The 15,438-nt window shown below is 39.3% G+C and overlaps 1 protein-coding gene across 3 annotated transcripts in view; it reads right to left on the bottom strand.

The window, feature by feature from the left end:
• The window catches only part of stat5a (signal transducer and activator of transcription 5a), a 57,323-nt gene that overhangs the window by 20,357 nt on the left and 21,528 nt on the right, over window positions 1-15,438 (bottom strand). The window contains exon 1 of one of the 3 annotated variants that reach the window (XM_042391752.1): window positions 15,042-15,062. The exons of the other annotated variants lie outside the window; for them this stretch is intronic. The gene's annotated coding sequence lies outside the window, so the exon portion shown is untranslated. Of the gene's footprint in view, window positions 1-15,041; window positions 15,063-15,438 lie in introns of those variants that run through there. 3 annotated transcript variants of the gene reach the window in all.

Genomic DNA, 15,438 nt, shown 5'->3' with positions numbered 1-15,438 from the left:
AAGCATGAGAGGTTGAGCGAGAGAGAGCCGAAAGGGTAAAAGGGAAAGTCCACTGAACAGATTTCACTTTAATCCAGTTATCTTGGACACGTCAACGTAATAACGTAATTTATGAAAATGGATACATTCTTCCCAAGGCTGTGAAGTACACAGACAAAGCTCTCTTGGTGATAATAAGTAGGGATCTTAAAGCTGCAATTAAAAAGACATTTGTGGGCAAATGACAGGAACCACAGAGATATTAGAGATGTGGTCAGAAAGCTACAGTGTTTCAAATGTAAATGCATGAACAGATATACTCCAGACTGTCTGCAATTACTATAATATTTCGAAAAAAAAATGGTTCATCACTACTGCTGTGTTATTTTCTTAGATCTTGGAATATTGGTGACATTGCTTAAGAGGTCTAACAGGGCAAGAAACACAAGCAGTCATCCAGATTGGCTATCGCTTTATTGGGAGTTAAACGCACCTCACAGCACAGGAAAACCATGACTGCACACAACAATGTTAGGTAAAATAGGTCAAAGTTGAACCAGGAAGTTGGTCTCTAAACTAAATGGGTGTTCATAACAAACATATACCAGTATATAGTATGGATTAATAAGAATGTCTTATTGAAAATAGAGCTCTATATACAGGATAGTCTAGATCCACTTTATAATCAAGGGCAAAGCTTTTCTTCGTTATACTAACTCTCTCTGTTTCGCAAATACGTTTGTTTTCAAGAGACATTATGGTGTTTGGCCCGATCAAGAGACTGGAAAGTGTCATGGCAGCTGTATTAAGCTTTGAACTACGGCCTGACAGAAGGCCATGCCTGTCATCCTGAAGCGCACGGAGCCAGAGACTCTAAAGTTGGGCTTATCATGATTGAGACAGCGCTCATTCCTGGCTGGACCCTGAAGAGGAAGAACATCAGGAGCCCACATGCTGGCAGAAGTCTCCAGACAAATATTAGTATCTTTACAGTATCTTTATTGTACTGTCTGGGTCTGTCTTCCTTGGCTCGATCCTTATTCGCTTCTCTGTCGTTCCGCTTGTTTGTTCAATTTAACTCTCTCACTACCAAAACTTCCCCTCCAGATGAGACTGATGAGCTAAACATTACCTCCTTTTTCATCCCAACAGATAATTTCATCTAAACGTTGTGTCTAGAATTTGTCAAGATCCTGTGTGTGTCTCATGGTGCAGAGGAAAAGTAAGATAAGAGTGGACCCACTAAGAGAGCAGCCTTACTCGCACTGTGCACAGATCCACCTAGTGGAGCCCACATCAACCTGTGTCTCATCTCAAACCAAAATACTGATCTGCCTGGCTCTAATTTAACAGAATAAATAGATGGAAGACACTTAACAGGAACAAAATACTAAGCTGCAACTGAGCACTGGGACAAATCTGATTTTAATATCCTTCTGTGGCCAGTGATGGATGAGTCATGTGTACTGATACCAGCGTTGACAGTAAACATCGATCATACTCACTGGAGAGGTTTACTGAAGAAATGATCAAAGATGTTTATTGTAGCTCAATATAGACATCACATTAATGCTCACTAATGTGTTGATCTTCCCATACAAGAAACTATGAAGCACTGTCACTCTGTTTTCTGGAAACAGAGTGATGCTACTTCAGAGGGAAAGCCTTCTGACTCTACATAGGAGGTTATTATCTCAGCTGGACGACTCACACACATCTTCACAATGTCCCAAAAGACGAGGCAAAATAACAGTACACTACAGTGCTATTAAATACAACAAACCCTGTAATAAACACAGTATTTGCGAAGTTTAGAGCGTTATTTTTGTGACCTTAGCAAAAAGAAATTTCATTTTTAAGCCAAGCCCTCACTGGATCGCTCTGCCAAAAGGAGAGAGCATTCAGTACACTATGAGCTTCAAAACAGGGAGAGGTTCTTGGTTTGTGTGCTTGTAAGAGGAGAGACCAAACAATCTAAGTAGCAGACATCCTCCTCTGCTGAGTGACATATTCCGATGATCTTCTCTTGTGAAGCCAAGTTTAGAATGTTCCGTTCTTTTTGAGACCTTAGTTCATGGTGTTATATTTGGATTGCAACGGTCATTGTAAGGTGTTCCCGGTATTTTGTCCACTCCCTGTATTTATGAGCTTATGTACACACACACGCATACATTTGAAATTGAAACACTTGACTTCTACTTTGGCTCACCCTTCAAAGATCATCAGTTGTCATGCTCTTTTATCTTTATTGCCATTCTTTTCCAAAAGAGGGAGAAGGAGAAAGACCCTGGCTCTATCTCCAAAGAGTGTTTTCACACTCACTCATACTTTTTGTTATTCATTTTGAATTTACTGCAAACTACACTGCCAACAGAATTTTTTTTTCTCTCTCTCTTTCTCTCTCTCAGACACACACAGAGACAATAAATGCAGCTAAACCAATTCAACACCATGGTAACACCAGACACCCAACTCATGAATTGCCAGTTAAATAAATGATTCCACGTTGGCTTCCAGTGTTTTGGTTCTACTCTTTCAGATACCAAACAACTCACAGTTTAAAGTTATAGCTAAATCAGTCTTCTCCCTCAGTTCCTTCACACAACATTGGCAAAGATGCAAGGAACAACTATACTGGTTTTCTTTTTCACCCACTGTGCAGAAACGTGGCAAATTTATGAGCCGAGGATGGCTAGATGAGAAAACAGGAGAATGAGTTCCAGCTAGCCTTACGCAATTGCTAAAAACAAACAAATCAAAACCCTGTCTTAACCCAGCTGCACTGGGTTCTCTATACCAGACCAGAGAGGGTGAAAGTAAATGTGTTATTATACGTGTACAGGCACAGTATCAATAAAAAGCTTAAAATAATTAACACAAATTTGTTAGAAATTCAATACCCTCATTTGCTTTACGGAATACAGTTTCCTGTAATATCAATCAAGAAACCAACATACAACCTCAGCATCTTTATAACATGTCACATTTTTCGCGCAGGTTGGGGGGGTGACGTGATGAGAGTCACTTCTGAGAAAAATCTCTCTCTCTCTCTCTCTGTTAGGATGTGGAACCACAATAAGCAGCCCCACTTCCATCTCGAGCGGTTAACTAGCTGTTGTTGCTGTCCTTGAAAAGCTCAGAAAAATTCCTATTTCACAATTGTTGAGAGCAGTTTTAAAACAGCAAAGCAGGCTCTAAATCATTATTCAACACTTTCTGCCTCAAAAGGCAAGCTACAGTAGCTTGTAAAGTGTGATTCTATGCCGCACGTTTGTGTAGACTGAGACACAGATTTACAGTGTGTGAAAACGGTGCATATGTTATGTATCAATCCAAATCACAGCATCTGGTCGTACTCATTGATTCCTGCAGCAGGTGGAACACAGAAGATGGAGAAGAAAGCTTGCAGATATTTCATACACGCCAATCCGCTCTCACTGTCAAAGACAGAAAACCTCTCTAGGAGAAGTCAGCAAAAAGAAATTTAATTTTTAAGCCAAGTCTTCACTGGATTGTTCTGCCAAAAGGAGAGAGCATGCAGTACACTATGAGCTTCAAAACAGGGGGAGGTTCTTGGTTTGTGTGCTTGTAAGAGGAGAGACCAAACAATCTATGTAGCAGACATCCTCTTCTGCTGAGTGACATGTTCCCATCATCTTCACTTATGAGCCAGTGTGTATTAGGCTATATTGCAACTTTAGCCGTCCAAGCAGCACAATACTATAATCCCTGTTGTACTGGCCCTGATCATCCTCTTTGTTATCCTCAATTAGCTTGCCACTATCACAGCGCAGTAGTGACATGTGACGAGTGTGTTTAAAGCTCAGCTGAGAGTTTTTTTTTTTTTCAATTCCCAAAGCCCTCAGAATATGCTGGCATTGACATGAACTAAGAGAAAATTTAACATGAAGTCACATCACCCACTCTTTCCTCCGAGGAAAAACTGCCATTTATCAACGTAAGCACTTCCTGTTAGGAAACTGAATTGCCACCCACCATTCAAAGCAATCTTACCGCTCTCCTTTACACAGAAGCCGTCTAAATGCCAGAATCGAAAGGGCTCACACAAACAACATGCCATACGATGCTGCAGCTAGTTTCATAGTGCTTTTAAGGGAACACACTGGTGGGTTTTCTTTGCATGTTTCATTAAAAATCATGCCTAGTTAACATTATGCCGACCATTTTCCAAAGCACAGCGTAGCCTTTTGGAATGATGGATGCATTTTATCTCATACTTCCAAGGCGGCAATGGTTTCTGTTTATATCAGTATTTATTTGACCTTATAAATTACAAATATACAATATTCCCGGAATTTGAAGACTATTATTTATACATTAGAAATAGGCACTTCAGAACATGTCTAAACTGATAATAATTGAAAATATAAGCTCATTTTAATCTTATGTTTATTACATTACTGATGTAAACATACAGTACCAATCAAAAGTTTAGACACACTTTTTCATTCAAGGGAATGGGAAGATGTGTCCAAACTTTTGACTGGTACTGTATATTTAATAGATTATATCAAAAGACCTATCCATCAGTTTGGTTCAGTAGTAATACCAGGTTTTAATACTGTGTTTTGATTTGGGGAATCTACTTCAGTTAAGCTTTTGTTGTCTTTAATTCCTCTGTCAGTGTTACGCAGTGCTGCAGTTGACAGCTCAGACTGTTATCTGGATAGATGCGTTAAAGGTGCCTAGGGGAAGTTCTGGCACCCAAGACTTGAGTCAACTGCCTGTTAAATGCAATTATCTAATTCACATTATCCTGTTCCCAGTGCCCATGTTTACTTCTTTTTTTTTTGGTTTAATTTTTAGTGCAGCTTATCATGCTGCTCTCAGATGATGAAACTTCCCACCACTTGGAACACTTTTTAAACCAATCGATGCTTTCAGCTTAATTTCATAAAACAAACATAGATCTGAAGTCTGTGCAAGTTGATTTTTATACTGTACTGACATGAAGTCAAACTCATGGCAGCCTGGAAGGCAGTGTAGGAAAACATCCACCTGAGCAAACAACTGTTTAGGGAATTATCAGTTATTTATAGCATTAGCCTTGATTTAGACACTCCAACAAATCGGACCAAGTTAGACATTGTGTCGTAGTCTGAGCCAGGTGCCGCTGACAGTCGGGAGATAAAATCATACAGTTTGGGGTGTTTCACAATTCTGATTGTTTATCTTCTGATGCCTGTCGTTCCTACAAAGATTGTTAGACATATTTCAGTTTTAGAGTTGCAGTCGGGACCAATTACATCAGAGGTAAAAGAGGGAGAAATTATTTTAAAAAACCCTCTCCAAAAACGACAATTAGATGAGAAAATAGAACAGCATGCCACGTTTTTACAGAGTATTATTTCATAATCCAGTTCATCCAGGTTTCATCAGCAAAAGTTCACTCACCTCAAGCTTTCTATGCAGAATTTACTTACTGCCCACATCTCTGCATTCATCTTTTCACCTAATTTTTTTTCATTTTGACTATGTTTCTTTGTCTTTTCCATACGAATTATAGACTAAATGAGGATGGCAAACTTGTTTTTTGATGGATAACAATTTCTGTATTGGTACAGTAATAACAGGACTCTAATCTTACATTTCACTCACTGTGTTATACATTGTATTTTCTATATTGTTCAGTATGTGCTTCTTTCTGACAGTCCCGATGGAAAGAAATATGTAATTTGTCGGAAATTAGTTGCCTTTGTGTGGGTTGTGTTGCTGTTGTACAGAAGGTTTCAGTCATCTTTGGGTCTATCATAGCTTTAGCGGTATACTTTGGAAAATTGCCAGTAAAATTTGCAAAGTATAGAAGCTGTATAGAGCTGTGCAAAACGTGCAAACCACTTGTTTAGTCTTTTAAAAATTATGACACAAAGAAGTTGTATTGTTGCTGGTCTGAGTTGACTCACTGACTCCTTCAGCCTTTGATTTGTCTTGTCATTACTGTGCAGGCACAACTTGAAAAGAACAGCATTTGATTAGATGTAGAAATTGATTTAAAAGTTGATCTAGTTTGTTTTGTTTTTATTTTTTTTCCAAACAAAGCCACAAAAAGTTACAGATGCATCATCTGTTTGGGCCAAAGAATAAATATTAAGATAAATTAGGCGTGCTTAGTGAATTAATTATTATGCTGACACTTGGAGCCTGAAGTTTGAATGCATTTTGATTGGTCTACAATGTTAATGGAGGGTGTGCAAAAAAAAAAGAAAAGACTGAACAAAAGGAACATACTGTATGCTGGCCTCTGACGAGAGCTAGACAGCAGCAAGGAAAAATGCATTATTATCACATACCGTTATTTACCGAGGTATATAAAAGATACCTAAAATAAACAACTGGCTCCACTGTCTGCCCTCCTACCTGCCCCCCTCAGTTCAGCTGCTCCATGACAGAGTCTATGCATTATCACACCTACCCAGTGCCAGCATATATAAATAACATCTCAGAGTTAAAACTGCCGAGTGTAAAATTTAGCTCATAACTTTCATCTGGTGTTATGTCCAGTGTATGTGGTCACATATATTTTCACACCAACTGTGGTCCATTCAGGGATAGTTTTAAAAAGAGCTACAAGACACCTTGGGCTAGTCAAGGTATAAAATCCACAAATCTTCAGAGCAGTAAGAAAAGGACAACGCTTGTGAATAGTTTAAATAGTAGGACTGTTTAGGGGTCAAAGGGTAGAGCAGGAACATGGAGCAAGCCTTGAAATACACCAGAGCGCAAAGCAGCAGTCAGAGTGAAACACATTATTCAAGCCAGGCCAAAAAACATCCTCATTACATCACCAGCACAGATCTGGCCGACTGCTCAACCTCATACAAACACAACAGGCTGGCCAAAGTACATCTTGTCAACTCATCAACTTTTCCAGCAGACAGGCAGCACAAACACAATTATCATCGTGAAGCATGTCCAGACTGAAATATGTTACTATTTAAATTCCACATTTAAGTGAACTTTCAATTTGAAATCAGGAACTGGACCAATTTCGCTTAAATCAGTCTGATTGTGTCAGTCTGATCAAACATTGAACTACTGTACACGTCAGCATAACCTGTGGACGTTGACGTTTGCATGCTTGTGTGGGAGAGAAGCTGAAAATGTAACATGCACAAGTGAAACTGACAACAATCATTGACAGAGGGTCAAAGAAATGTGGCAGTGAATTCACAACGAATACACAAAATCAAAGCATGAAAGTAGAAGAAGACATGGGAGACTTATTGTCACAGAAGAGCACATGACAAGCGAATGTGCAAGGAGCTTGAAGGGGGGGGACAAAACACTACAAGAGGGTCTTTGTGCTGTCCAACCTGCCCTGAGGTCCTGCTGCTATGCTCCAGCCCACATCCCATCACGCTGTCAACATGAGGAAGATCACTCATTAGCTCAGTAATGCAGTTATGTGTGTGTTTGAGTGTGCAGGTGGTGACACATGGCTTGTCTTTTGTCTCACATTTGAATGCGGAGACCCTTAAATTAAGTACGGCTCACAAGACTAAATTAACACACAAAAAAGGAGCACATTTGATGGGTAAATCGCATTGTGAGCTGAACATCTCTGCCCTGCAGGCCTTTCCTATCAGTCAAAGTATCATCTCCTGTGGTTATTTCTCCATGCAACAGGCTAAAGAAGAACTAGAGCTGAATATGGCTGTCACCATCACATTCTCACATTAGCAAGATGAGCCAATTTACTGGCCAAAATGAACCAATACTGTGTTGCAACCACCTATAACCAGTCAAAATGTGCACCAGTCAGATGCAGTTAAGGATAAATTGTGTGTTTTTGTGTGTCAGTTTATGTGTATGTGGTCATATTAGTTACAGTAAGTTAATGGAGTTATGGTGCTTTTGATTCTCTCCGCTCCTAAAAGAATTTCCATGACGAACATGTGACACAGTTTAAGATCAAGACTGAGTGATTGTTTAAAGGAAGACTCCACCCTATAAGACCTATTACACGGTGGTGATTCACATGAATGCTGAATAGCTTCTTTTTTTGTATCTGTACAGTGAGGAGTAGGCCTATATTTTTCAAAGTGTGAAAATACTCTGGGTTCTGCTTGATATAATTTTCTCTAACTGAAGAAGAACTTAAGAGAAATAAGATTAAGAGGAAGCATTAGGGTGCAGCAAAAGTAAATTAGTACACACAATCATTGAAGGATAACTGCTGAAGTCCATTGACCATCAAAGATTTATGCAGGTGAGATGACCTGAGAGTAAGAGAGAATATTTTTTCAGTAAAGACAGACACCTAATGCTCGAGGCAAGTTGGAAAAATTGTGAGCTTACACATACACACACCCACATACACACACACACATTAAATTTGAAAATAACTGCCAGTAACACAGATAAATGAAAATTAATCACATAAAAAGACATGTTTAAACAAAAGAACCTCTGCCTGCAACCACAGTATAATTTGTAAGACTGTATTGTCATATTGTTAATTATGTCTGAATACCAAACAGAGAGATGTGTAAAAAATTCAGGGTACAGTGCCAGAGGGGTGAGGGGGGCAAATGCAGTAAGTGTTTCATGGCGTAGCACAAAATGTGGCTCTTTGTAACGTTCTGCTGCAGAATTTTAAATGTGGTGCAGAACAAGGGGACATTGTAAACCTGATATGAGCCACTCTCCTGTGTCTAAAAATAAGTAACATAGCAGTCCTAATTGCAACAGCAACTAGAATAAACACAAATTCAAAATTGCATTGAGTGGGTTGAACACATCGTTAACACATCAACAACTGTTAATGCTTTGTTGACGATTTGAAAATGTCACATTTGAAAAATGAAGAACTCAACAACAACTGACAACTAATCACTAATGGATTCATGGATCAGCCTGAACGACATACTTCAGTCAATTTGATTAAACAGATACTGTAGCAGAGTGACCACTCTTCCTGTCATTATCATCAAATACAAGCACTTCTGTACAAGAGAGTTGAAATGTTGCCTCTTATATTGTGCTGTTAGACACATAAACACACATAGACACACTTCAGGCTGGCAGACCAAATGTAATTGCGTAAAGAGGCAAGACTAGCCTATATATGCCCACAGGAAGCCAGTTACCCACAGTGCTACAGTGGGGGTCTGAGGAAACTCTTTGTCTGCAGGCTGCAATGATGGGCCACTACAAATAAAAGGACAAGATAGTCCCTGACAGGCATTATATAGCCGCTTTCACATAGGTGATCAATGGCCCATAAGGGGGCATCGTGTAGATATTGTCACCAGTGTTGCAGACATCAACTGAACAACAGTCCCAACAGCACATCCCGATTTTGCCAAGTGGTTGTTGTCCTGAGACCAACATTTTGTATGATAGCCCTGGGACAACAACTATCTCAGCCAATTAATGTTTGTGATGTCATCACAAACAGCCCTGCTGCCGATGGCTGCAAAATTTAAAAAAAAAAAAAAAAAAGGAGGGAAAAATGGCTGTGCAAAGAGGCGCAAATTACAAAGTGAAACCAACATGAAAGACTTCAAAGAGACTGTTACCACAGCTTTATTATTATGAGGATTTTAAAATGCACATTTTCTATTTAGATTAGCACTTTGCCATCATAAAAATAAGCTAATATTAGCTTGCAAAGGTGAGCTAACAGTTAGCCAGGTTGCTACTAGCCAAAACTGATGAGCATTGCTATCTTTCTGGCTCAAATTCAAACAATGTTTGTTTGAGCTTTAGCCAGAAAGATAGCAATGTTGATGTTGATGGCAACCTGGCTAACTGTTAGCTCACCTATGCAAGCTAATGTTAGCTTACTTCCATGGTGGCAGAATGCTAATCTAAAAAGCAAATATGCATTTTAATATCCTCATAATAATAAAGCTGTAGTAGCAGACTAGTGTAAACCAATAAGTTAATTTTAAAACTTTCATGTTGGATGTAGCACCTTGTGCAAACATGCAGAGTTTTTGTTTTTGTTTGTTTTTTTACATCAGATGTTGTTAGTTGTTTACCTGTAGTGATACAAAACTGAAATTTCCGGCCTACTTTTGACTGACCAGGCAACAGTGCAAATCAGCAAGTTATCAGAAACTACCATAAACATCTCTGAAGTCACATCACTCTGACCAACAGAACAGGGAGACAGATGGGGAGGACAAAAAAATTACACATGAAGATATAACCAGCATTATAGCCGCAGTGTTGATAATGACACTGGCAACAGTAAACACATGCGCACACACGTAAGCAGATTCCCACTGACTGTAAAAGTGCGGTAAAGGTCATCTCAGAAATGCTATTCCAGAGAGAAAATAAAGTTATCATTCACAAGCTTACAGTAGACTCCCTAGGGATGTTGGACTTTCATGGTGAGGATTACACAAACTCTCAGAGGAGGTAGACCAGATGAGCCAAAAATGAAAAAAAACAAAAAAACAAAATCATTGAACTGTGAGAGAATATTCTTGTTGACTGCAATGAGAAATAAGGACAAAAAAAGGAATAAGCAACTGCACTGTGAACTAATTATTTACATATTATATTCCTGATTTTCCTCCCAGGTTTTGAAAATGTATTTGCTTTCATGCTAACGGATGACCCAAGATACTTGAGTATTGCCAAATAAATTATCATTATTACTGGAAACATAAAATCATGGAACTGTGTTATGTTTTATTATTCCTGGATTATCTTTTGAAGTGTGAAGTCCCATAGCAGTGTGATACTGCCCTCTACTTTAAGAGGAATGTTCCTCTCTCTGACAGGAGACCACAGACTCAGGCTGAGGAACTCTCATTTCCTGGCCCATTAACTTTCTGAACCCTGGCATTTAAATATTGCCAAGAGGTCAATGTTAATGGAGTCTATTTAAATATTGTTATGTGATGCACTTGATCTATCATTACTGTGTTTTGTGCTATGATTAATGTATTTGGTGCTATGTTATTTGTATATTTTTGTGTTTTTGTACACTTGGCTGCAAGGTTTTCCAGTAACATTAAGTACAACAACAATTTAGTGCATCCAAGCACTTGATCTGTATATCTCTGGAAGTAACCGGATCACCAGATTACCAGCTGTCGCATTCATAGTGGTCCCACTACTGCCTCTGTGCTCTGCTCTTCTACTTGTACCTTCCCTGCTTCCTTGATGAAACACCAGACTTAGCAATCTGTTATTTCTGTGTCACTGGCTGGAGCTGTGAGTGAGCATAGCAGCCCGCAGGTTGACTGATGGAGCAGCAGTCAGTATGAAGTGGGATCAATCAGGGAGTCATAATGTACTGCTAGTGACAGCCCCCTGCCGGACTCCGCTATCCAGCCTGGAAAATAACGATGTGTGTCATCGGCCTTCGTTACACTGACAAACTAACCGGTACGTGGCTGGAAATGACTCAAGCAAGTCAAACATTTTAGCATCCAACTTTATGCGGAGGTATACAGTACCTCAGTCAAAAGTTTGGACATACTTTCTCAGTCAAGTGAATGGAAAGGTGTGTCTAAACTTTTGACTGCTACTGTCTTGCTGAGCCTTGTTTTGGTAACAGAGAAACCTTACTTCACTTGCGATGACATGTGGCAATGGTGGCCTTTTGCAACCTTGAGAGAGCAGCAGACTATTTAAAGGAGTTGGCCTGGTAAAGAGAGGCTGTATTTCATTCTTTTGTGATCATAACTTTAAGATAATAAGGGGATTTTTCAAGTCTACAGTGACCATGGTGAAATTCAAAATCTCCTTGTTTATTTATAAAAACAAATGTGTGGTTATAAACACCTGCATCCATGTTTAAACAACTGATTATTGTCCAGGAAATATTTCATAATTTAGAATTGCTTAGTACACTTACGCAACCCAGTGTTTTTGTTAGAGTAGTTTTGAATAAAACAGAACACTATTACTATTCAATAGTAATAGTAGTCAGTAGTAAGTATAGTAAGTATTCCTTAGTGAGTTGTGCTATCTCAAATGTCAGATGTCTCATTTTGGAATGAAACTCACAAATGCACAACATATACAGCATATGGTGTCATTCAGTGCTTCACAGGGAGAGAATGAATGCCTCTTACAGATCTGTTGCTGTACTCTGTGTACTCGCTGAGTCCCTGGCAGTGTGACCTCATTGTGCTCAGCTGGCCTGCTAGCCTCTGAACCCTCCGCCCTAAAGCCCTTCAAACCAGAGCTTGACCAACCAATGATCTGCTTTGTTCCCCCAGCTCACACTCTCCAACCATCTGGACAGACGCCTAAGAGCAAGTCAGGGTATTTGAGGTGAGAAGGGCTGCAGCCTCTATGTGAAAAGGAAACAGTGCAGTTTTAAATACTTTCAAGTATGAGACTGAGTTTCTAGCTCAGTGGTTCTCAAATTTCTTCACATCAAAGACCTTAAACTGACACAGATTAGACCACAGACCCCCATTTCATAAAATTTTGTCACAGGGTCTCCCATCTGATAAGATTTTTGCTTTTAGATGTTTTATTACAGAAAGTATGTGAAACCCATAACCAAAATAGTCACACATTCTGTCATTGTGTTACTTATGGATGGAATTATTCTCCTTTTTGCTGAGGACCCCCTGGAGCTCCCTTAAGGACCCATGGGGGTCTCTGGACCCCACTTTGAGAACCATGCTCTAGTTTGTTCTTGTGCAGCACAGCCTTCATGCTGTAGGTGTAAAATAGAACTGTTTCACTGAGGCAAAATAAACTGCAAAAAATATGAAATGTCTGAATTTCAGAAAGAATAGCTAGCTACATTGAATGCATAGACTTTCTGATAAATGAGCTTTTTGACCAAAATGCAACAGTTCACCTTGAAATATAGTAACACTCAAAAGTTTGGACACATCTTCCCATCCACTTGAATGAGAAAGTGTGTCCAAACTTTTGAGTGGTACTGTATGAAGTTTGTTACCTAGCATAATTTTTTTGCACACTGTATATACAGCATGCAGCAGATAGACATCTGCAGAGGCACAGATTTAAAACTAAGCACACAGAGGTGAACTAGTAACCAATCACTGTGTGTGTTTGTGCGCACCTGTTTACCATAAAGGAAGACATGAAGATATCACGCAAACAGATGACACAAGTCAGCAGCTGGGATCTGTTTTTCGCTTCCCTTTCTCCACTGTACTGCATGTCACAGTTAACACAAAAGACAGTCAAGACATCTTAATGCAGTATATCAGGACCTCCTTGCATGAAGCCCCTAAATGTTTTTTATTTCATGTTTTACCTATGCATAACCTGAAATGACATGGACTTAGTATTACTGCTAATCATTCTATAAAGCATATCATAAAGGTTTAGATGATTTCTGATCCACCAAACACCTGCAGTAGTCCAGTTAAGTTGGTATTGTATGAAAGCAGCTACTTCAGTATTTGTCTTACGTGTCTCTGCCCTGTTCATGACAGTGACAACTCACTGACCTTTGCTTTTCTTTTTTAGATGTCGAATCTGGCCCATGTCATATTTCAGAATTTGTGCATGCACAGAAGACAACAGCATAAGTGCCTGTGTGTGTTTATGCACGTATGTCTACGCAAATGTGTGCATCCATGCGTGTTGGTGTCAACTACGGAGAAGCAGTGGGTGACATTATGTAACGTGAGGCCCGGAGGGAGTGTTAAATGTGGACATGGCCTGAAGCTCAAGTCCGCGACAGCAGGAATGCCAGCTTGTTGGAGTTGAGCCACTTTAGGAGTGGAACCCTGCAGCCAGAAAACCATTGAGCAGAGACAAACAGCAGGAACAACCAGCTAGCCAGTTGTCACTGTCCAGCAGTCTGCTTCAATGAGACTTCAGTGCAGGATAATGTTAGTCCACTCACAAAAACAGACCTTTTTAAGCCTGAACAGTTACCCTTTACATCCACTCATGTCCAACCACATAACAACCACCACTAGGCTAGTTCATGGTGCATTTTCAGATTTGTAGTGCTTAAATGCTAATTAGTTATAGTCTTAAATTATCCCATTCAGTGCTGTAAGAGCAATGGGTGCGGTTTATGACAGCAGTGGATGCACCACCATATTATCTAAAGCACTTTTTATGAAAAGGCATACTCTAAATTGTTATGTTAAGTCAAATAAGTATTAATATTATTATCATTATTATTATTAGTATTGTAGAGCCAACTTTTTTTTGACTTCAACTTACAAGCTCACTCAGTTTCACAATGTAATGGATGTTTCTAACAGACATTCTCATAAAGTATCACAATCCTCTTCTCTCAATAAAGACAATACTTGTCAACACACATGCAACAGCACTGTGAAGCCAGCCCACCAATGTTACTTTGCTCAGCGTGGTCTGGCAAGGTTTAAGAGGTATTTGGTCATGGATAATTAACAGTGTGCCTCTTCAAACATCAACATGAAAACATCTGATACCTGAACTGATGAATACATCATTCACTTGGCTGTTATTGCTCCTCCTTTCTAATTTTGGACCTGGACAAACAAGAAACGAGCTGTTCTGCCAAAGTTCTCATGATCAATTCATTTAAACAAGACTGAGAGTCTACAGCCATGTTAGTAGTGTTGTGAGGCTGTACATGTGTAACATGCTCACATCGGCATGCCAACATGCTCATAACGATAATGTTAGCATGTGGGTGTTTAGCAGTATAGCAGTATAAATAGCAGTATAATGTTTGCCGTGTTCACCATCTTGGTTTAGCATGTTAGCATGCAAACACTAAGTAATTAGGACTAAACAAAAAGTACAGTTTGTGGACATGTAGTCATAAACCAAAGCATGGAAACATAGAAACTTTGACCTGATAGTGGCGCTAGATGAAAAGTCAGTAGATAACCACAATTACAATTCATCCTCCAGGAACCATAAATCTGTGTACCAAATTTCACAGCAATCCATCGAATAGTTGTCAAGATATTTCAATAATAAACTAAAAAGTAAACCTCATGGTGGCGCTGGAGTAAAAGTCAAAGGATCACCAAAGTCATTAGAATACATGAATGTCTGTACCAATTTTTAAGGCAATCCATCAAGTACCGTATTTGTTGAGATATATCAGAGCATGAGTGAAAAATGTGACTTACTGTTGGCGCTACAGGAAAAGTCAGAGGGTCACCAAAGTTGTTAGAATGCATCCTCTAGGGACTTTGAATACCTGTTGTAAATTTCATGTAAATCCATCAAAGAATTGTCAAGATATTTCACTCTAAACCACAAATGTCAACCTCATGGTGGTGCTAGAGGAAAAGTCAGGGGTTACACCCAAGTCAATAATATTCATCCCCTGGCAACCATTAATGTCTGTACAAAATTTCATAGCAATCCAGCAATTCATCTGGCTTCCTGCTGTTGGGCTCAGTCTTAATCTTATTGTTTGCTTCAAATTCATGTTCTTCAATTGTTACCTCCAGCCTTCACTTAATAAGTGACAAACATCTTTTGTTATTCATTGTTATAATAAAAACCAGTGCAAATAACTGT

The sequence above is a fragment of the Thunnus maccoyii genome, chromosome 18, assembly GCF_910596095.1.
Source record: "Thunnus maccoyii chromosome 18, fThuMac1.1, whole genome shotgun sequence".
Classification (NCBI taxonomy): Eukaryota; Metazoa; Chordata; class Actinopteri; order Scombriformes; family Scombridae; genus Thunnus; species Thunnus maccoyii.
This window is presented reverse-complemented; position numbering and strand designations above follow the sequence as displayed.